At 41.5% G+C, this 21,656-nt stretch overlaps 3 long non-coding RNA genes across 3 annotated transcripts; all 3 read right to left on the bottom strand.

Annotated features, from left to right (window-relative positions):
• Positions 1–730: 730 nt before the first annotated feature.
• Positions 731–5,318, bottom strand: LOC115539407 (uncharacterized). Its single transcript, XR_003975875.1, has 4 exons — positions 5,225–5,318; positions 4,330–4,395; positions 1,310–1,360; positions 731–1,095 (listed from the first exon to the last, which is right to left on the bottom strand). It is a non-coding gene; the product is annotated as an uncharacterized LOC115539407 (long non-coding RNA).
• Positions 5,319–5,339: 21 nt separating this feature from the next.
• LOC115539406 (uncharacterized) lies at positions 5,340–7,732 on the bottom strand. The gene is made up of 6 exons (XR_003975874.1): positions 7,592–7,732; positions 7,100–7,242; positions 5,948–6,068; positions 5,814–5,855; positions 5,623–5,676; positions 5,340–5,523 (listed from the first exon to the last, which is right to left on the bottom strand). It is a non-coding gene; the product is annotated as an uncharacterized LOC115539406 (long non-coding RNA).
• A 3,144-nt stretch (positions 7,733–10,876) lies between these two features.
• LOC115539405 (uncharacterized) lies at positions 10,877–20,772 on the bottom strand. Its single transcript, XR_003975873.1, has 5 exons — positions 20,681–20,772; positions 20,280–20,583; positions 16,561–16,638; positions 11,745–11,824; positions 10,877–10,942 (listed from the first exon to the last, which is right to left on the bottom strand). It is a non-coding gene; the product is annotated as an uncharacterized LOC115539405 (long non-coding RNA).
• Positions 20,773–21,656: the final 884 nt, after the last annotated feature.

Here is a 21,656-nt window from a genome sequence, read left to right as displayed (position 1 = left end):
GCGAACAGACAGAGGCTCATTCACAAAGCAGATAGAGGCGCTTGTACCGCGGGAGTGTTTTTTCACATTCGAATATTAACTTTCACGTTCGAATTCGCGTTTTTGGATACATTTCGAACGAATATTCGAACTTCGAATATTCGTTGACAGCCCTACTGGTTAGTAAGCACGTAAAATACACCATAAGAAAAGAAAATGCCAACTTCACATTTAAGAAAGACTACTGGGGGCAGTTAATTTCAACATCAACATGAGTTTAGCCTCTTTTCTTTCACATGTGAATTGGAATTCAAGTGGCCTAAAATATTCCCGTTGGCCAAGTCCGACCCAAGTGATTCTCACTGTTGGCGATAACCTGATTGAAATCAATATGACAAGAACGCATTGATCAAAGAGCCCTTGTTGCAGTCAATTTTCGGAAAATCGTAGTTTCACACTAGAGACGATAGAGGTCAGCAATACCCGCCATCGCACAATGACGTTGGTTAGGAAGAGTGGAGTCAAATTCATCTTTAAGCAGTGCTATCTTTTCCTATGTTCGAGAGGAAGCACCTTTTTATCTCTCCTAGATCTGATGACGTTTTCCCACAAAGGTTAAGGAAAGGAGGCATAAAGGTTAGGAGATTTGAATATTCGTAGAGGCCCTCTGTCTGCAATGATAACAGCCTACAGTTGACGACCGATGACCAATCAAGGAGCAGATACGGTACTCATCATGCATGCACTGCAGTTTTCGGCAAATTTGACAAACATGAATTTATTTGCTTAAACAAATGCAACAGAATAGATTAACAAAGAGTCACTCATTTATTCCTTTTCAAGATTATTTTAGGGATTAATTTCACCAATATATATATATATATATTATTATTGTTTACTCACACCATGATGAATTAGTATATCTTCAAAGGTAGTTTGAGTAACTACCAACCTATTATCCCTCTCCCGCGCCTTATGCCTTGCCCTGCTCCGCCCCTGCCTCGAGCACCAGAGCACTAGGCTGTCCAACAGCCAGAAGTGAGTCAACGGCGCCTTCATCCGTCCAAAGGGGACCCATCATTTGTCAGGGTGACGGTCCCGTCCCCAGTAACAGGTCTGCAGCCAGCAGAAAAAGGCACCAGAGGAATTATATGTAAAAAAGGTAACAGCATATGAGGCACTGAGCACAGTACCAGTGGACCTACATCTTAACTTCATTATTTTCGTTGATGGATTTGTTTATTTCCCTTTGAGGCCGGCTACTTGCTCACTCACACATGCACTGGCAATGTTAACATTGTAATGTTGAGTAAAGCCAGTATCTTCTTACCTATTGGTTCCACTTAGCATTGATTGTGCAGCCCCGTCTTCAGTCGTGACTCTGAGCCAGAGAAGGAGAGACGCCAGCCACAGTTAGTATAACCCGGGTACTGTCTGAACCTATTTACTCCATTCAACAACTTTTTAGCACAATTTAAAAGGTTAGTGGTACCTACTCAGTCACTCCTCTCACTGTCTCCTTGGAGGCAGCATGAAGCACAAACAGAAACAAGTAAAAGCTCACAGTATGCCCTACTGGAAGAGTGGGAGCGCCCGTCTCTCCCATCTCTCAATGAAATAACTTAAATATGATCAATTATTATATACATTAATACATTAAAATGACACTGGGCGGTAAATTGTAATTTTCTTCTACTATCATTTAGCATTTTGGTCATTTAGCCGATGCAACTAACCAAAGCATCTAATTTTGACGACAGATACATGTCATTAAAGATCCAATGGCATGAAAATTTCACTTTCTGAGGTTTTCTAACATTAATATGAGCTCCCATAGCATACCTATGCTCCCTCAGTAGCTAGACATTTTGTTGGGTGTAAAACGAGCACTATAGGCATTCTGCTCCGCCTATGAAAAACGAAGCTCAAACGCGCCGTTATGGAATTTTCCCCATACGTCGTCATAAGGGGAGATGCCACCTCCCCTTTCTCTGCCTTGCCAGCCCAGATAATTTGGCCTGCCAATGAGATACGACCGTGCGAGCGCCACATGTGTGTGTATGTGTGATTACTAGGCCTGCAGCGGATTCGAATTGTATCCGAATCCGTTCGGTTCGTTTACCACAGTTCGGAGCATTCTTGAGATCCGCGGATTTCGGTTTCATGAAGGCATTGCCTTATGTAGCGTATTTTGCCTACTGTAGCCTACGTCCGATACCAAAGGGTGTTTAGGACCCAGCGGAATGCATTCTCTCCAGTGCTGCCCGAGCCAATGAGACTTTTCCCGCCCCTCCCTTCAGCCTGTCAGCGTTCAAAACAAACTGGGCTTTAAACAATTCCTAAATTTAAAGAAAGTAATTGATACAATTATATTCTAAATATACGGGAGATAGATACAAACGGGTGATAAGCGGGATAACGGCCTTCGAGGTCGACCGGTTCGATGGAAATAATGGACAGGTAGAGGCAACTCTGGCTTCTGCGCTCGTCGCCAGAGTTCTAAGCCTCGTCGGCCGTTATCCCTTACATGTTACACTCAGTGCACCATGTTTTCAAATGCATTTATTGCACAAAAAAGCCTTGCAAGTTGTCTGATTGCAGTCAATTAACACATTGCAAATAGCCTGTGGGTCTCATTCATTTTTGTGTTTCTCCCCCAAACCCTCCGTCAAAAAAAAGTCTGCCTTTTTACTATCACGGACATGATCCTAATCCGAACCGTATCCGAAACCGAGGCCCAAAACGGTTATCTGAACCGAACCGTGGACACACTGATCCGTTTCACCACTAGTGATTACACACACTGTAACGCAAGTGTTGTACACTTCTTTGTTATTTGGATAACCGTTCTGCTGTTGGTGTTATGGCGCATAACCCACAACGAGACTGTAGTTGGGGTTATCTCAGCAATGGTTGAGAAGGAATTGGGGTAAAGGAACTTTGGCTTTGACTCCCTGAAGTACATGAACGGCAACATGGAGGAGAAAGGGATTGTCTCCCGCCGGAGCCCCGTTGCCAGCCGCCCGGCAGCCAGCAGCCGGCAGCTGGAAGCGTGCGGTTCAGTCTACTTCAGATTGATGTGGAAGTGGAAGAACCAGAGACGTCGTTTGTGATTCATAATATACATAAGGCCCACGCAGCTTTTGGCCGTGATTATTATGTATTATATGATATGAATATCTATGACATTATTTAGATATAGAGCTCCTGGACTATAGCGCAAGTGTTGTACACTTCTTCGTTATTTGGATAACCATTCTGCTGTTGGTGTTATGGCGCATAACACGTCGGACTCTCGTCTCTGGTATTTCCACAACGAGACTCGTAATGGGGGTTATCTCAGCCATGGTTGAGAAGGAATTGGGGGAAAGGAACTTTGGCTTTGACTCCCTGAAGTACATGAACCACGACATGGAGGAGAAAAGGATTGTTGCCTGCGAATGTCTCCCGCTTGAGCCCCGCTACCCGCTGCCCGCTTCGGCGGGGTGGTCCCTCGGCAGCAACAATTGCGGGCAACAACCCTTTTCTCCTCTATGTCGGGGTTCAGTCTACTTCAGATTGATGTGGACGTCGGAGAACCTGACGCAGTCGTTTGAGATTCATAATATCGTTTGGAGGTGCACACAGCTTTTGGCCATGATAATATATATTATATGATATAGATATCTATGTATAATATGATATTAATTAGATATAGAGCTCCAGGACTCCCACCGGAGGACCCGGAGTGTTCTAGAATATTTACAGAACACAGCCAAAGGCTGTGTGTGCCTCGCCATTGCGATACATCCACTGTAAGCAGAGCGCATGGTACCGTGGCTGCAAGCTGCTCAGGGCCACACCCCCACCCTCCTCCTTGACCCACCTCTCTCCTCCTCATTTGCATTAAAGCTACTGACACCGAAACGGCGCGTTTGGGGAAAGCTCAATGTGCGACTGGCTCAAAGTGGCTGTAATTTTGCCCCATGGCTGAATTTCAGGAACATCTTCAAATACTGTGCTAGGGGCCCACTAATATCTATATTAACGCAACCATAAAGTAGCATGTCATAGGACCTTTAAGGGGCAGGTTGGGGTTAGACAAACAAATCCTGAACAAAAAACGTATCCAAATACGTGTAATAAATCCCTTAGAACCCTTTCGGTCTGTCCTCTCCATTGCCCTGTGATCCATAATAGCATTACCTTCCAGGCACTTTACTGCCAGTAGCATAGCTTTGATCATAAACACTAGAAAAAATGAACAAATCCAGCATGACAATTTTTTTACATTGAAAACATTGAAAATTTTAACCAATGAGAAATCGAATAGTTTAGACATAGTGCAGAACATGGCTCCTGGTTACCTACCCATTTCCCGGTGCTGTCTGATCACCATCGTCGGATCTTAACTCCAGTCCTTGGTTCTGGGTTGGCCTACAGGATGATTTCAATATCAAAGTGATGGACAACAGGATTCATGGACGTAAAATAACAATTACATATCACAGAGTAATGTATCCGATACATACCTCACCTCGAAAATCTCAAACAGTATATTAACATATATACCAAAGTCAGCAAATAGGACTTGTACAGCAGACTGCATTATCGGATTTTTTGTTGGCGATACTCAGCCGTATATCAACGTAAATATATCGTAATCTACTGTAACATAGTTTTGCCGAGGTGGCATGAGAAACGCTGTTGCAGTTTGAAGCACAACAATTTCTCTCTAATTTTCGCAAAATTAGCAAATCATTTCATGATTAACTACTAAACAATGACCAAAAAAACATTACTACAAACAGAATGACTATCATTCCAATGCTCCTATGCTTGCAAAATGGAGGTGGTCATTGTGATGTGACGTCGCAATGTAGCCTACAAGCCCTATGAACTCTGGATTGTTAGGGTGTGGACTGAATCAAATGCATGCATGTTTCTAGTAGGAAGAGTCAAATTGTAATCTTGAGACATCACGTCACACAGATTCCATTAGCTTTTTCACCATTATTAATTTTTATAGGAATAATTACTAATATGTGAAATGTGAAATGAATTCCAGAATTCTAGTTATTCTAGAATTCAGAACTAGAATGGCGGCTTGTAACGTGCTTTGGAACCTCCGATCAGATGATTGGAACATAGCATTGTGGCACCGGTTGGCGAATAAACAATACATAACACACAATAAAACAATACTACACCTATATAATAAGAAAACTAGAGATTTCAATTATTTCAACAAACTGGGGACACTCACATCGGTTTCTTTTTTTGTAGACACCACCACGCTGCGCCCGCCACCGCCAACACCACCGCCACCACCGGCCCAACAACAGTAATCCAAAACGCAGCTGATGGGTACATAGCAACTTCAAAAAATAGCCTCAGCTACATGTATGGCATCATTGAATATGACATGAAATCTCTCACAGTTCGACACTTGACGGTCACACAACTAGATAATGTAATGGAACCTGATGTCATGGAAACGTCCAACAGAAAGGGGAAAAAAAACATCACCTGGCTGGGTATGTTGATCCGTGGGTGATGTTTCATCTGTTTAAGTTAAGAGATCAGTTCAATGACAATGGTCAGTATATACATACACACATTGTGTATGAACAGCATTGCGTATAAAAAGTATAAACAGCTTACTTTTCACTGAGTCTGTGTCAGTCTGTTCACTTGTGTTGTTTAACTGTTGTTTAGCTATTGCAGATATGAGATCAGTTTAGTGCACAAACACACACACACACACACACAGACACAGCCACACACACACACACACACACACACAGACACACACACACACACACACACACACTAGAAGAAACACATCAGCTTACGTTTTCCTGGGTCTAATAAAGAGGAAGCAGAAGATGAGTGATCTGTTGACAAGTATGAAGCTATTATGAAGCAACAGGTGGCAAAATAGTAAGGTCTTAGTTAATAGTGTTACAAGCATCACGTTTTCTCTTACCGATGACAAATTTCGCGCAGAATTCTTTATTTTTGCCATCACTTGTGTACAAGCATTTCACTGTCAGGTTTCGACAGAGTTTTTGTTGAGGGAATTCACCAATACCGTTAGCCAGTATCATCTTATGCAGATACAAAAGGAGAGTAAACATCAGACATTGTTCGGGAACAACAGTGAACAATTATTTACCATACAATTCACGATTCAAACACAACTTTTTCAAAGAAATTCAAAGTGTTACAGATGCAGAAGCACATGCGACCGGCGTAGCAGCCCAAGCCATTGGAGAGGTATAATCCTCCTACTCACTCCTTTACTCACTACTCTAGATGTCAAGCCTACTGTACAAAATAAGTGAATTTGTAATTCATGATAGTATGTTTGCAAATATCACCTCCATCAGAGATCACAAGGAACTAAACATTCCGAATTTAAAAGAAACATGCATGTCTTTTACATTTTGTTCCATTCAGAGTTTATCATTGATGCACTACAAGGAGGAAGGTGTGTTACTTTGCATTGTTTCCTTATGCACCGGCTATGGCCACACACCCTATCACCAGGGGCGCCGAAAAGGGGGGGTAAAGGAGACGGATTCTAGGGGCCCATGATGGAGGGGGGCCCAGAGAGGCCCCTAATGATGATGAAATTATAATACAGAAGGCCCTGTAAAGATTATTTTCATGGGGCCCAAAATCCCTAGCGGCGCCCCTGCCTATCACACACAGTGTAAGGGCACACTCACACTAGGCAAGTTTGCCATGTCGTGTGCGCGTGTCATCTCATTAGCATCTGTACTTTGGCCACGGCACACCTCTCCCAAGTGTGCCGTGGCCAAGGGTCTGTTCCGTGCTGGAATACGGATGGCGTGGTCACACACTAGCCAAACGTTCTAGATTTTAGTATGCAAATGAGGTCGGGCACGGGGCCGCGGCCCTAGTGAGTGGCCCCTAACATAAGGGATATGGCCTTATTAGGCTTATAGGTTGTTGTTCATCGAAAGGCAATTCGTATTAGTCTTCGTATTAATAGTATTAGTCATAAACATGCGCATGATCAAATGAAACATATCATACATGTAGGCATAGGCCTATGTATTGAGAAAGATGCTAAAAAGAAAAATAAGCCGTTTATGGGTCTATTAAGTCTTACCTGATCGTCGGCGTAAACTTCATGCTCAATATCACACACTTCAACCCAAGGCCAGGGGTATTTATAATATCCATCTCTGGTTGAAATGTTTTTACATCGTATCGTTTCTTTACGGATTAGGCCTTCAAGGCATCCTATGGTGTCTAAAAATGCGTAAAATTCCAATTAAACCACAGCGCCAACAGTAGGAAGTGTATGCCACATCCAAAACAGAAACCATGTTATCTATATAGCGCGTCAATAAATAGATAAAAACTTTCGACATTCCTTTCAACAATCGACGTCATTTCAGTTATTTCCAGACCCATTTCCCAAGTCGTAGGATAGGTTTAATCGGTGAACAATCTGAAAAGAATCCCACAAGTGTGTCTCGTACCGCGCATCCATTTCAAGATAATTTGGCAGCGAGCTGCTCTCCAGTCTCCTCGGACGTGATTTTGTTTAAATGTAAAAGTCCTGAAGTGTGAGCTTGGAAAGCGTATTGCTTCTTACCTGAGACGGGTGGTGCGAGAGAAATTGACAGCATACAAATCATATAGAATAAACCATTCATTGTACGATTTAGCTAGGGCTAGGGCAGCTCGAGAGTCAAAGGAAATAATGAATGAATAGCTATCATCGGAGAGACCGACGACACCTGCTGCCCCAGAGAAATGTGATTTATCACCCCTGGTGGCAAAACCCAGAGTAACGTGATCTGCTCTTCAACCAGGCTGGAGCGATCCTCCCTCAGATAGCAGTGATAATAAGGAGCCATGTGTCTGCAAATGTGATTTATTATTTCCAATGTTGCTCCATATATATCTATTTCTATTAACCGATATATAGAGATATCTATTTAGATATCTAAATTATATAGAGATCAATCTATAGAGATATCTCTATATCTGTAGATATCCAGTAGATGAGTATAGATCTCTAGAGATAGAGATCGATCGTCCAATCTATTTACCTGGGATTAAGAGATATGACCAAATATGAGAAAATGAATGCATAACATGACCCTATTGTTTGTAAGACAAACGTTGTCGATACATGGTTGATCGCCCCTCTGCCCCTCTGTGCCCATTTAAATACAACGGCGAATAAGCAAAAATATTCGAAAGTAATTGCTGACATTCAATATACGTTGCATCTTCCGTTCTAACTTCTCTCGACCTGGGAATGTAACTTAAACTTAGAGAGTTGAGCAAATAATTCAGCGTGACACAAGATGGCGGTAGAGGGCTGAACCTGAAAGTCTGCGTTCACGGGGGGGTCAGAACAGTCTCAATACAGTTTTTCTCAGTCGCTTTGGTACATTTCTAAGATCAGAATTGAAATTTGCAAAGCAGTAAGTGCATTACTCAAAACAATGCGTTAAAATAGCAAAACGCCATGGATTACCTGCAAAAGCCAGTCTCTTGCTCAAAACCCTTAGTTCATCACTCAAAAGTAAATATCTGTTTCGATGAACATGTCAGTGCCATCAGAATGACAAGTCCTTGTGTCATTGTCTACGGATAGGACAGTCAAATTGCTTAGTCATGTTGTCAATATAACAGTGTACTCTGGAGGGATGTTCTGATGTAAACTATGGCAAAAGTTTTGAAGTCACTTATTGTAAATCGTCAGTTACACCTTAGTGTATGTGGGAGATTGATTGCAAGAGAGCTTTGACTGTTTGTACTGTAATTTTTTGACAGACCACGTCATTGCTAGAAATGTGAACATAGGAAAATCTCTTTAGGGTAAACTGTACATGCATTGCTGTAGGAATTACAGTGCAGTCATCCTACAACTCCTGAAGGATGCAGTTCCTGTCTGTTGGGCCACAAATTCGTGTAACATTGTGTTGTGCTCCAGCTATCTATACTTGCCATTTCATGGTTCAGGTGATGCACCTTTGAGCTATGCCAGAACTGGTTGATTGTTGGTTGATCTAACACTTCACACATTTCCCTTCTTTAGAGAAAGTCAAGATTCACCTGGTAGCAATTGACCAATTCAGGACATATTTAGAAAAAATAACAAAAAAAAGAGTCTAATGCCAGTGTATAGAAATGTATAGAAAATATGCTTGACATATTATAACAACTTGTTCAACCATTTTGCATAAAGACTTATGCAATGAACTAATACCTAAATGTTGTGGGGGTGAGACTATTCCATAGAGACCATTCCAATACATTTTGATCAACATGTCAAGCGATTAAAATATTTAATCGTGATTAATCGCATTAATGTCATAGTTAACTCTAATTAATCGCGATTAATCGCAAATTATTTTTCTATGCTAAATATCCCTTGATTTTTTTGTCCCATAATTCTTCTCATTTTAATTCTCTTATCAACATGGTGAAGTGCATCGGCTTGCCTTGTGCAAATGATTTTTTATTGATAACAACATTGGCATATACACTGATCAAAACAGGACGATACAAAAAAAGAGCCTATAGTGCAATTAAACGACTGCTTTGAACAAATGTCATTTGAACATAGCAGTCAGGCTACTGCTTCTTTGTTTTGAGCCAAAGAAAAAACAAAAAAAAAAAAGTTTTTTTTTTTTTTTTTTATAAAATAATTGCGTTAATCGCGCGATAAAAAATGTAACGCCGTTAAATTTGGTTTGCATTAACGCCGTTAATAACGCGTTTAACTGACAGCTCTAGACATAAGCAATTGATAATGTAGGAAAGAGCACGAAGTGTGGCGTGAGAGCGTGTGCATGGGTTGAAACAGAACAAAAAGTTGGATGAACTACTGGGCCAACCGCTGTAGGCCGTAGGACCCAGCAGTAGCTCTTAAACTACCAAAACAACATCAAGACTAAACTACAAAATAAAGCTGGGAAAACTAGACTACCAGAGCTCCTCTAAAATAAATAGAAATACAAAAGGCTGTATCAGACGGCAGGCTGTAAGACTTCACACTGTGGGCTGACTCTCACAAGTCACAGTAAGCAAAGTTCAAACAGCAATTCCATCTCTGAATGCATTTCATGAAGAAGGTGTTTCAATGTAAACAGAAATGAAACCCTGCACAGTAATTTCTGAAAGCTCTACCTACGCAAAAATGTCCCATCCCACCCCAAAGATTGAGTAACTCCTAACATGGTCTCTCACTGTTGCAAGCCCCCACCCTCCCTCAAATTGTTTGAGTTCCTTTGTATATATTTACAACTTTCCAACTGGACATTTGCCAGCCCTCATTAACTTTATAATACATATTTTTTTAATTTACATGCAAATCTTGAAGAATGCATTATAGAAAGTGCAATGTACTTAAGATTTAGCAGAAAGCTAAATCTAAACTTAGAAAGCTAAATATCTTTCTCATGTGAATATAAGTCTCTCCTATACCATTGTACTATTTTCATATAATTGCATACTTCAACAATCCTGGCTAACACCAGACCTCACCTCAATCTACATTGAGATTTGGTCTGGGAACCACACATTAATTTTCTCGTATTTAAGGCGTGGTTTACGAATGCCCAGAGTGTTTACGAATGTCTATCAAATGCGTTTGTACGTAGCTCATAGCCAATCGTATCAATTAAACCATCGTATCAATTAAACCATCTTGCGTTCTTAACTACTTAGAACACTATCTAAGGCTGCATCGAAAGGCAACTTTGCATCTGCAACCATGTTGGATCCATAGATATGAACAAAGTACAAGCTTTGGAGTGTGGCAAAGACGTCGTCATCGTCTAGCTGTCCCCTCGCCCTGGTTCCCTCCCTGAAGCGAACATCGGATCCATGGAATCCAGGCTGCCTAGCAGGGCAAAATGAAATGGGTATACCCAGGCTATACCTCGCCCTCAATCTTTACAATCTCCATTCCAGCAGGTTTTCCGTCCTGTGTGAAAAGGAAAAATAAAAACAGGTTAGTTAGTATAGTAATAACGCAAATATACCCAAATATCAACCAATCAGGGGCGTGACAACAAGGTAACCTGGGTTGGCTCATGCCCTGCAAAAAAAATAGTAAAATGGCTACCCCAATAAATCCCCAACAAAAACGAATTTGATTGCATCTAACCTCATATCGATTTTAAAGGGATAACGTATGCCTTCAGTGTCTAGAAGGGCAGTGATCACACACACAGAGCTATATGTGCATCGATCAGGCACTCTATTGTATGGTATAAAAGGTAAAGTAGAAGTTACAAAGAAACAGGAAGAAAATAAGAAACTCTCCTAACATTATCCGAAGCTTGTTAATGATAATGTTAAGTATGCAGCATGGCAATATCCATGAAGGTATTATTATTATTATTGTGAGTGTAAGAGTGACTCAATCAAGTCCAGCTTGTGTCATATGAGGCTATGATAGCAAACTAGCTGACTAACATGCAAACGCTTCAAATCACGATTTGAAGAGATTCAAAACTCGTGTACACAAGGCCTATGTTCAGCTGTGCGGAGTCCACACCACCCAGCCCACGACCTGTCATTCTATCCAACTCCTAGGCCACGCCTTCCCTTTTAAATTATTCTGGACTCTCCACTGCATCAAATACTACCACAAACTACTAGGCACCAGAGCACTAACAGACAGATCTGTCCAACAGCCAGAAGTGAGACAACGGCGCCTTGGTCCTTCCAAAGGGGACCAATCATTTGTCAGGGTGACGGTCCCGTCCCCAGTTTGTTCTTACTCATCAGTTCCACGTAACAGTGATTGCTCTTCGGTTTCTCAGTTGTCTTCTCAGGGAGAGCCCCGTCTTCAGTCGTGTCCCTGAACCACGGAAGGAGACGTTGTAAGGTTGTAATACCACACTTAGTATAACCAGGTCATTGTCTGAACTTAATTTACGACATTCAACAACTTTTTAGCACAATTTAAAAGGTAAGTGGTACCTGCTCAGTCACTCCTCACACTGTCTCCTTGGAGGCAGCATGAAGCACAAACAGAAACAAGTAAAAGCTCACACAGGGTATCTGCAGGTTTCAGCAAGTCAAATTTAAGACTTTTTAAGACCTTTTTAATGCCACCTTGAATGAAATTTAAGACCTTAAACCCGCGATGGTGGGGTGGATCCCGCTGTATTACAACCCAAGCATGTGCGTCACTCAATGAGACTCATTCAAGTTGACTTTCTGTCTGTTTATTGAACATAAAGTGATACTCCAGGGCTCCAGACTAACTTTTTCCTTGGGTGCACTGGTGCGCCTAAATTTTTAATTTGGGTGCACCAGCACGTATTCATGGTGCTCCCAAGTTGTAAGTTGTTGAGAGGGGGGTGACAGCGTCTGGGCCCCCGGGCAGCTGCACCGGTTGCACCGTCGATATTAACGCCCAGGCGCGTCGTTAGACCTGGGCATTCGGGGCTATAGCCCCGGATCTTTTGGGATCAGCCCCGGATATCTGCCGTAAAAAAAAAAAAAGAAAGTGTGTATATATATATATATATATATATATATATATATATATATATATATATATATATATATATATAGCTGCTTTCATACACGTAAGTACTGGCTGCTCTTCTGAATATATGCTGCATCGTTGCAGCAACATTGAAGACGATCGCGTTGACTTCTGCGGTCTGTTCTGCCTCCATGCTGTCTGCGTCAAACCAAAACAAATCTGAGTGACAGCGGCCGCACTTATCCCGCCTCCTGCAAATGTACGTAATATCCCTCCCCTTGCAATGCCGGCGCTGGCACTGGCCGCGGGAGCAAGATGTTATTCAAACAAAAATGCATCAATCATTGTTTTATTCTTTCATTACACAATTTCTTTCATTCTTATAAATAAAAAAATAATATAAATACACATATAAATCTAGCCAACTTGTCAATCAAAATTAGTCTTGTCTTGTCCCTCTGGTTGTTCATTCTAAAACACTACAATCTTTTGAGAAGCAAATGGTTGCAGCCTCTATAGGCGCTGATGTGAGTACTGTATGCATGCAATACTACTACTCATAGTAATAATCGGAGAGGGTTGAGAAACAGTGGGTTGACAATCCATTCTGGTACCTCATTTTGAAAATCCCCAAAAAAGAAACTTCACGTAGGACTGTCTTTCGATTTTTAATACATTGCTTTGGAGGTTTTCAATCTAACATCCCACTGGTTTGATTTTACCTAAGAGAATTTTTTTTCTTTTTTAAAGCATCCACAGCAGCCATAATAATGAGATTATGAGACAATGAGAATGAAGCGGCAACAGTGTGACTGTGCAGAGTGAGAGAGATGGCTTCAATGGATGACCAGGGATTGGTGGTGGCGTTACCCAGGAAGGGCGGCTGTAGTTAACTGCAAGCAACAGAACATGAATAGTGAAGTGGAGGAAGGAGTCGAAATGAGACTTCATTAACAGATTCATGTACAGCTCAGATTTATATGGAGATAAGCTTCTTAAACAACTTGCATACAGCATAAGCAAGTAACAGAAAGTAACATATTATTCTTTCATTATTTAAATCTACGTGGTTACACGTCGCGCGATAGCGCATATCATTTCATGCAAGCGAGTGTTTACTTCCTGGTTACAGGTCGCGCGATAGCACATATCATCTCATGCGATCTTAAAGAGAACTTGACGTGAACAGTTTAGGAATGCATATTCCGGGAAAACATTAGAACTCTGAAATTCTGACTAAATATAAAGCATGTTTTTATCTGTAACATTAAACCTACACTGAAAATAAGTAATAACTTAAAAATGAAACATAAAAGCAGACCACTACTTACTTGCCGTTGCCTGGCTGGGGGAGAAAGGTCCGTCGGAGCAGCGATGGCTTCTTGACATCGGGTAGGTGCACGCAGGCTATATAGGCTATTCTAATGTCTTATTTTTGCCCTGGCACTCGGCATAGGCGACCTATGTGTTGGGGGCGCCCTTAATTAATTAATCGATACATTAATTGATTAATTAATTATTTAATTAATTAAGATACTGTAGCACGCAGGAGTCAGGACGGTGCTCCCCCCCCGGGCTAAAGCCCCGGATGTTTTCAATTGCTAACGACGCGCCTGTTAACGCCACTGATTAATAATATTTTCACCATTAAATAAATGCCTTCAGTAAGACCTGGGGGGTATACCACGAACCTCGTTGAACATACCCAGGCTTTCTTGGGAAAACCTGGCTCGACAGAGCCGCAACTCGCAATCACAGTTAAATGGTACCACGACGCTCACTTTAGATTCAATTAGTTGAACCAGGTTTTCCGCTTTAGGTTCAATGCGCGTTCACATAAAAGGGGCGTTTCTCGCGTCATTTGACTCACCCTTATGCAAAATAAATCGCGCAAGAGCGGTGTATTTCATCCAAGGCGAGCAATGTATTATTATGAACTCCTACGAGGAATTCAAAGTTCAAATCACAGCCAAGGGGAACACGGTTACCCATAATATGGCTAGGGTGGCGTGCTGGCAAAAATAGCCGACCGTGTTAATTCGTAAGTGAAAAGATTCTGCATATTGTCTAAAAAATATTATGTATCATCATCCCTTTTACCCCCATATATGTGGGGCCCCATGAATTGCGAGCCCAAGTACCGGGAATGCACTCGATCTCCGACCCAATATCGGACGTGCACGTCAAGTTGCTTGCTTTTAGTGGCGTGGTTCAACGTCTCAAATATCAAAACAAAAGCCTTGTAGACGCTGCAGATTCGCTCATTTCGGATGAAAGGCGCTGGTCCGAAGTGAGTTATATACGCCGTTTTGTCCCTTCCAGCAGTAAAGGTGCTCGCGATTTGAGAGTCAGGGAACATCAAACCGAAGAGATCTCCTATCCCCTCATTCGAGTTGTAGGACTGGTGCTTGACCACTGTGTTTAGAATCCACAACACCTCCGCTTTCAGTGTTGGTGTCGCACCAAATGCTACCCTCAGGTCAGTGCTAGCAGCGCGGACCGTCTGCGGCGGTGGCGCCGGGGCAGAGATGCAAAACGTAGAAATGGCTGGGGTCTGTGTGTGGCTCCTGGCAGAGGTTTTATGTTTTTGGCTCTGCATATGGCTGACGACAGCCTTAATCCCCATGGTGCCGAGCTTGAATGTAGGCTACTTTTGCACGGAATGCATCTGGCCTGTTCTGGGTTGGCAACGGACGCTAGCCAACCTCGGAAACGGACGTCTTCCAGCCAACTGACGTTGAACTTGCATTTACCCATTGTTGCAGACTAGCTAGCAAGCGCGCAGACATCCGTTTATATGCAGCTAGCAAGAAAGTAGCCCCTCGTACATCTCCTTCCCGAAAAGTCCCGCGAGAAAAATAAAAAATTAAATAACCCTGCCCCGACAAATTTAAGACCTCCGAGTTATACATTTAAGACCAGCATATGACATTTTTGACGAATTTAAGACTTTTTAAGGCCTTAAATTTAGAAAAATGAATTTAAGACTTTTTAAGACTTTTAAGACCTCCGCGGACACCCTGTCACAGTATGCCCTACTGGAAGAGTGGGAGCCCCCGTGTCTCCCATCTCTCAATTAATACATTTAAATTTGATCAATATATTATATTATCATAATTTGTTGTATGCCACAGAATCTGCTATTATTGAAAATTGAACACGAGCTAAAGTGTAATTTTCTGCTACTATGGTTTAGCATTTAGTTGTTTAGCAGATGCATCCAATATTGACTACAGATACATGTCATTAAGGGGCAGGTAGGGGCTAGACATCAGCAGACATTGGGGTGCGAACCCAGTCAATTTGGCCGGACTAGACTATCTTGAATATCGTGCTTGTTGCTAACAGTACTCTAGTATAACTACTACTTCTACTACTACTTTACTGCTATACTTCTAATGCACAATTATGCAGTTAACGTAATAAACACATACATAAACAAAAAAGTGTCATGGTCTGTCTGTTTCCTTGTCTTGTTTTGGTGTGTTACCTGTTTTACTTTGCTATCGGTCTTGTTTCTCCCCATGTCAGGTATCCCTCCTGTGTGATTACTGCTCCCTCCCTAATGTGTCTCAGCTGTTACTCGTTGCGTGCCCTGTGTGTGCGTTTGGTATTTAAGCCCTTGTCTTTCCTTTGTTCCTGGTCGGATCATTTTAGTTTGTGGTGAGTTCTGTCCTGTGTGTTATCTGTGTTCCCGGTGTTCCCTGTGTTACCTGCGTCACCCGTGTTCCTTGCCTTTTTGAGTTAATAAATTATCCTTTTACTCGAACTGTCTGCATTTGGGTCCTACCTGCCTGCCTGCCACCCGCTAACCGTGACAAAAAGATATCCAAATACATGTAATAAATCGCTTTGAAACCCTTCAGTCTTTCCTCCCCATTGCCCTGTGGTTCAAAATGGCGTTACCATTCCAACAATTTATTGTCAGTAGTTAGGAACGCACTGCTTTGATCCAGAACACTAGAAGAAATTAACTATTTCATCAAGAAGATAAGATTGAATCTTTATCATTGAAAACTCTCTTACATCTTAACCATTGAAATAATCATAGTTTAGCCAATTTTACAAAGTGCAATATATGGCTCCTGCTGGTCACATACCCATGTCCTGATGGTGTCTGATCACCATCGTCGGGTCTGTTCATTTCAGTTAACTCCAGTCCTTGGTTCTGGGTTGGCCTACAGGAGGATTTCCAATTCAAAGTGATGGACAACAGGATTCATGGACGTAAAATAACAATTACATATCACAGAGTAATGTATCCGATACCTACATACCTATAAATTTCTTGTCAGGAAAATCTCAAACAGTATATTAATTTATATACCAAAGTCACCAAATAGGGCTTGTACAGCAGACTGCATCATGGGATTTTTTGTTGGCGATACTCAGCCATATATCAACGTAAATATATCGTAATCTACTGTAACATAGTTTTGCCGAGGTGGCATGAGAAACGCTGTTGCAGTTTGAAGCACTACAATTTCTCTCTCATTTTCGCAATGTAAGAAAATCATTTCACGATTAACTAGTAAACAATGAACAAAAAAAATTACTACAAACAGAATGACTATCATTCCAATGCTCAGTGGTGTAGTCTATTTTATTTTAGTGGGTATACTGTGATGATTCCCTCCCAGCCTCGTACAAACCCGTCCCACCGGTACGTGTACGTGTGTGGCGCTTATGGGGTGTCGCACCACACTCACCAACGCAGGGGTCTACAACCCGCTGATTTAAGAGTATAACGATTATCAACAATCATGGAAAGCTGAGTAGGTTTATCAGTTTTAATAACAGTATGAACAAATAGAACACAAAAATTACAAGTTGTCCTCTGTATATCTATGGTAGCAATAGCACATGCTAAACAAGGACAAAATCTACTCAAAATAATTGAATGACCTGTTTACAACCATGGCTAACCAGTGCATGAGAAGGAGATGACAGGAGACTAATGTTTCACTCTTTCAATTGCTCTAATTTGAGCTCTTACTGTTGTTATCTAACATACCATACAGTAATTGAATTGTGTAAAAGTGTGAAATTACTGCACCTTAAAAATGACCTATTATACATTGTCTTCTGTTGAGGGTTAGTTAACAACCATGGCTAACCAGTGCATGAGAAGGAGATGACAGGAGACTAATGTTTCACTCTTTCAATTGCTCTTATTTGAGCTCTTACTGTTATCTAAAATACCATACAGTAATTGAATTGTGTAAAAGTGTGAAATTACTGCACCGTAAAAATGACCATGAATTAGCTACTCTCATTTGCATAGTGATTAACATTATGAATTTCAATTGTGTATACCAACTGTATGTTGGCTGATATTTACATAACTTTTTTTCCGTCCACTCTAAGCAAGGATGCCTGTTTTTAAATTCCCTAGCCTGACACCCAGTCTGAAAGGCTGACCAGGGGTTCTCATCTAAAAGTAACAAGGAGATATAAAGTGGGATTAAAACATTGTCTTCTGTTGACTACTTGTTATGTGGTTTACACATTAATATGGGAGGACTGGACACACACACACACACACACACACACACGCACACGCGCACACGCGCGCACACACAGGCGAGAATGAGGGGCTCGGCCCGCCAACCAACGTGCAGAGATGCAGGGGCAGCTTCGCGCTTCGTAACAGAGACAGGGCAGAGCGCGAGCGCGCAGGGGGAATTTTATGAATGGTGAATGTAGGAGATAATTTCCCCTGCTTAAAGTATTTTATTGCAGTTATACCCAACCAGTATTTGCGAAAAATAAACACAGAAGTGAAAGATCTGTCACAAGACGATTGATACGTATCCGTGCACATTTTTAAGTGGATATACGCAAATTTTGGTGCGTTCCTACTCTATTTTATTTTAGTGGGTATACTGTGATGATTCCCTCCAAGCCTCGTACAAACCCGTCCCACCGGTACGTACGTGTGTGGCGCTTATGGGGTGTCGCACCACACTCACCAACGCAGGGGTCTACAACCTGCTGATTTAACGATTATCAACAATCATGGAAAGCTGAGTAGGTTTATCAGTTTTAATAACAGTATGAAAAAATAGAACACAAAAATTGCAAGTTGTCCTCTGTATATCTATGGTAGCAATAGCACATGCTAAACAAGGACAAAATCTACTCAAAATAATTGAATGACCTGTTTACAACCATGGCTAACCAGTGCATGAGAAGGAGATGACAGGAGACTAATGTTTCACTCTTTCAATTGCTCTAATTTGAGCTCTTACTGTTGTTATCTAACATACCATACAGTCATTGAATTGTGTAAAAGTGTGAAATTACTGCACCTTAAAAATGACCTATTATACATTGTCTTCTGTTGACTACTTGTTATGTGGTTTACACATTAATATGGGAGGACTGGACACACACACACGCGCGCACACACACGCACACGCGCGCGCGCGCGCACACACACGCGAGAAGGAGGGTCTCGGCCCGCCAACTAACGTGCAGAGATGCAGGGGCAGCTTCGCGCTTCGTAACAGAGACAGGGCAGAGCGCGAGCGCGCAGGGGGAATTTTATGAATGGTGAATGTAGGAGATAACTTCCCCTGCTTAAAGTATTTAATTGCCGTTACACCCAACCGGTATTTGCGAAACATAAACACAGAAGTGAAAGATCTGTCACAAGACGATTGATACGTATCCGTGCACATTTTTAAAGGCACCCAATGCAACTTTCGAGGCTTAAAAATAAACATTCAATTTCTAGTCTTTTTTACACGTAGTAAGTTTCAATAACTCCATACCATTACATACCGACATTTAAGCAGCAAAGATGAGACGTCGGTTGTGTGGTGAGAACTGATACAAAATCGATAACAACAACAATGCCGCCATTTTCTTTATTTTTTGTAGCCTACGATTAATAAAGCAGGCTTCCAGTCAATGGAAAAATGGCTTCTCCCCACCGGCGATTGTTGTTGTTTACGATTTTCTATCAGTTCTCACCACACAACGACGTCTCATCTTTGCTCCTTGAATGTCGATATGTAATGGTATGGAGTTATTGAAACTTACTACGTGCAAAAAAGACTAGAAATTGAATGTTTATTTTTCATTGAATGCTTACATAAAGTTGCACTGGGTGCCTTTAAGTGGGTATACGCAAATCCTGGTGCGTTCCAATGCTCCTATGCTTGCAAAATGGAGGTGGTCATTGTGATGTGACGTTGCAATGAACAAGCCCTATGAACTCTGGTTTGAAAGGGTGTGGACTGAATTCTCCCCCCCCCCCCCCCACTCCCTCCCTTTCTGTTGTGGGTAGTTTGTACTTCCTTGAGGTTAAAAAAAACTTCAGCTGCACCCTCGCGCCCTCATGTGAGTGGCAGGTCTTGTCCACGTGCGTGTTAAAAGTAAAAAAAAGATTTCTGTTGTTTATCAATTTAAGTTTAAGTTCCTCAACTTAATTAAGTGGCATCCAGGTTAAAAGCTAAAACAGCAAATGTGATGATTTGAATAAACAAAACTAAAAGTCAAATGCATGTTACTAGTAGGAAGAGTCAAATTGTAATCTTCAGACATCATGTCACACAGATTCAAAGCAGCCATCTTGGTGCTTTTTCACCATTATTCATTTTTATACAAACAATTACTACTATGTGAAATATGCAATGTGAGAATTCAGAACTAGAACGGTGGCTCATAACTTGCTTTCAGAAACTCAGATCACATGATTGGAACATAGCATTGTGGCACCGGTTGGCAAATAAACAATACATAATAACACACAATATAAACACAATAAGAAAACAAGAGATTTCAACTATTTTAACAAACTGGGGACACTCACATCGGTTTCTTTTTTCGTACACACCACCACGCTGCGCCCACCACCGCCAACACCACCGCCACCGCCACCACCGGCCCAACAACAGTAATCCAAAACGCCACTGATGGGTACATAGCAACTTCAAAAAATAGCCTCAGCTACATGTATGGCATCATTGAATATGACATGAAATCTCTCACTGTTCGACACTTGACGGTGACACAACTAGATAATGTAATGGAACCTGATGTCATGGAAACGTCCAAAAGAAAGGGGAAAAAAACATCACCTGGCTGGGTACTTTGATCCATGGGTGATGGTTCATCTGTTTAAGTTAAGAGATCAGTTCAATGACAATGGTCAGTATACATACACACATTGTGTATGAACAGCATTGCGTATAAACAGTATAAACAGCTTACTTTTCACTGAGTCCACGTCAGTCTGTTCACTTGTGTTGTTTAACTGTTGTTTAGCTATTGCAGATATGAGATCAGTTTAGTGCACAAACACACACACACACACACAGACACAGCCACACACACACACACACACACACACACACACACACACACACACACACACACACACACACACACACACACACACACACACAGACACAGCCACACACACACACACACACACACACACACACACACACACACACACACACACACACACACACACACACACACACATACACACTAGAAGAAACACATCAGCTTACGTTTTCCTGGGTCTAATAAAGAGGAAGCAGAAGATGAGTGATCTGTTGACAAGTATGAAGCTATTATGAAGCAACAGGTGGCAAAATAGTAAGGTCTTAGTTAATAGTGTTACAAGCATCACGTTTTCTCTTACCGATGACAAATTTTGCGCAGAATTCTTTATTTTTGCCATCACTTTTGTAAAAGCATTTCACTGTCAGGTTTCGACAGAGTTTTTGTTGAGGGAGTTCACCAATACCGTTAGCCAGTTTCGTCTTATGCAGATACAAAAAGAGAGTAAACATCAGACATTGTTCGGGAACAACAGTGAACAATTACTTACCATACAAATCACGATTCAAACACAACTTTTTCAAAGAAATTCAAAGTGTTACAGATGCAGAAGCACATGCGACCGGCGTAGCAACCCAAGCCATTGGAGAGGTATAATCCTCCTACTCACTCCTTTACTCACTACTCTAGATGTCAAGCCTACTGTACAAAATAAGTGAATTTGTAATTCATGATAGTATGTTTGCAAATATCACCTCCATCCGAGATCACAAGGAACTAAACATTCCGAATTTAAAAGAAACATGCATGTCTTTTACATTTTGTTCCATTCAGAGTTTATCATTGATGCACTACAAGGAGGAAGGTGTGTTACTTTGCATTGTTTCCTTATGCACCG

This window comes from Gadus morhua, chromosome 2 (genome assembly GCF_902167405.1).
Source record: "Gadus morhua chromosome 2, gadMor3.0, whole genome shotgun sequence".
Lineage (NCBI taxonomy): Eukaryota > Metazoa > Chordata > Actinopteri > Gadiformes > Gadidae > Gadus > Gadus morhua.
The sequence above is the reverse complement of the archived record's forward strand: the minus strand, read 5'-3'. Positions and strand labels throughout refer to the sequence as shown.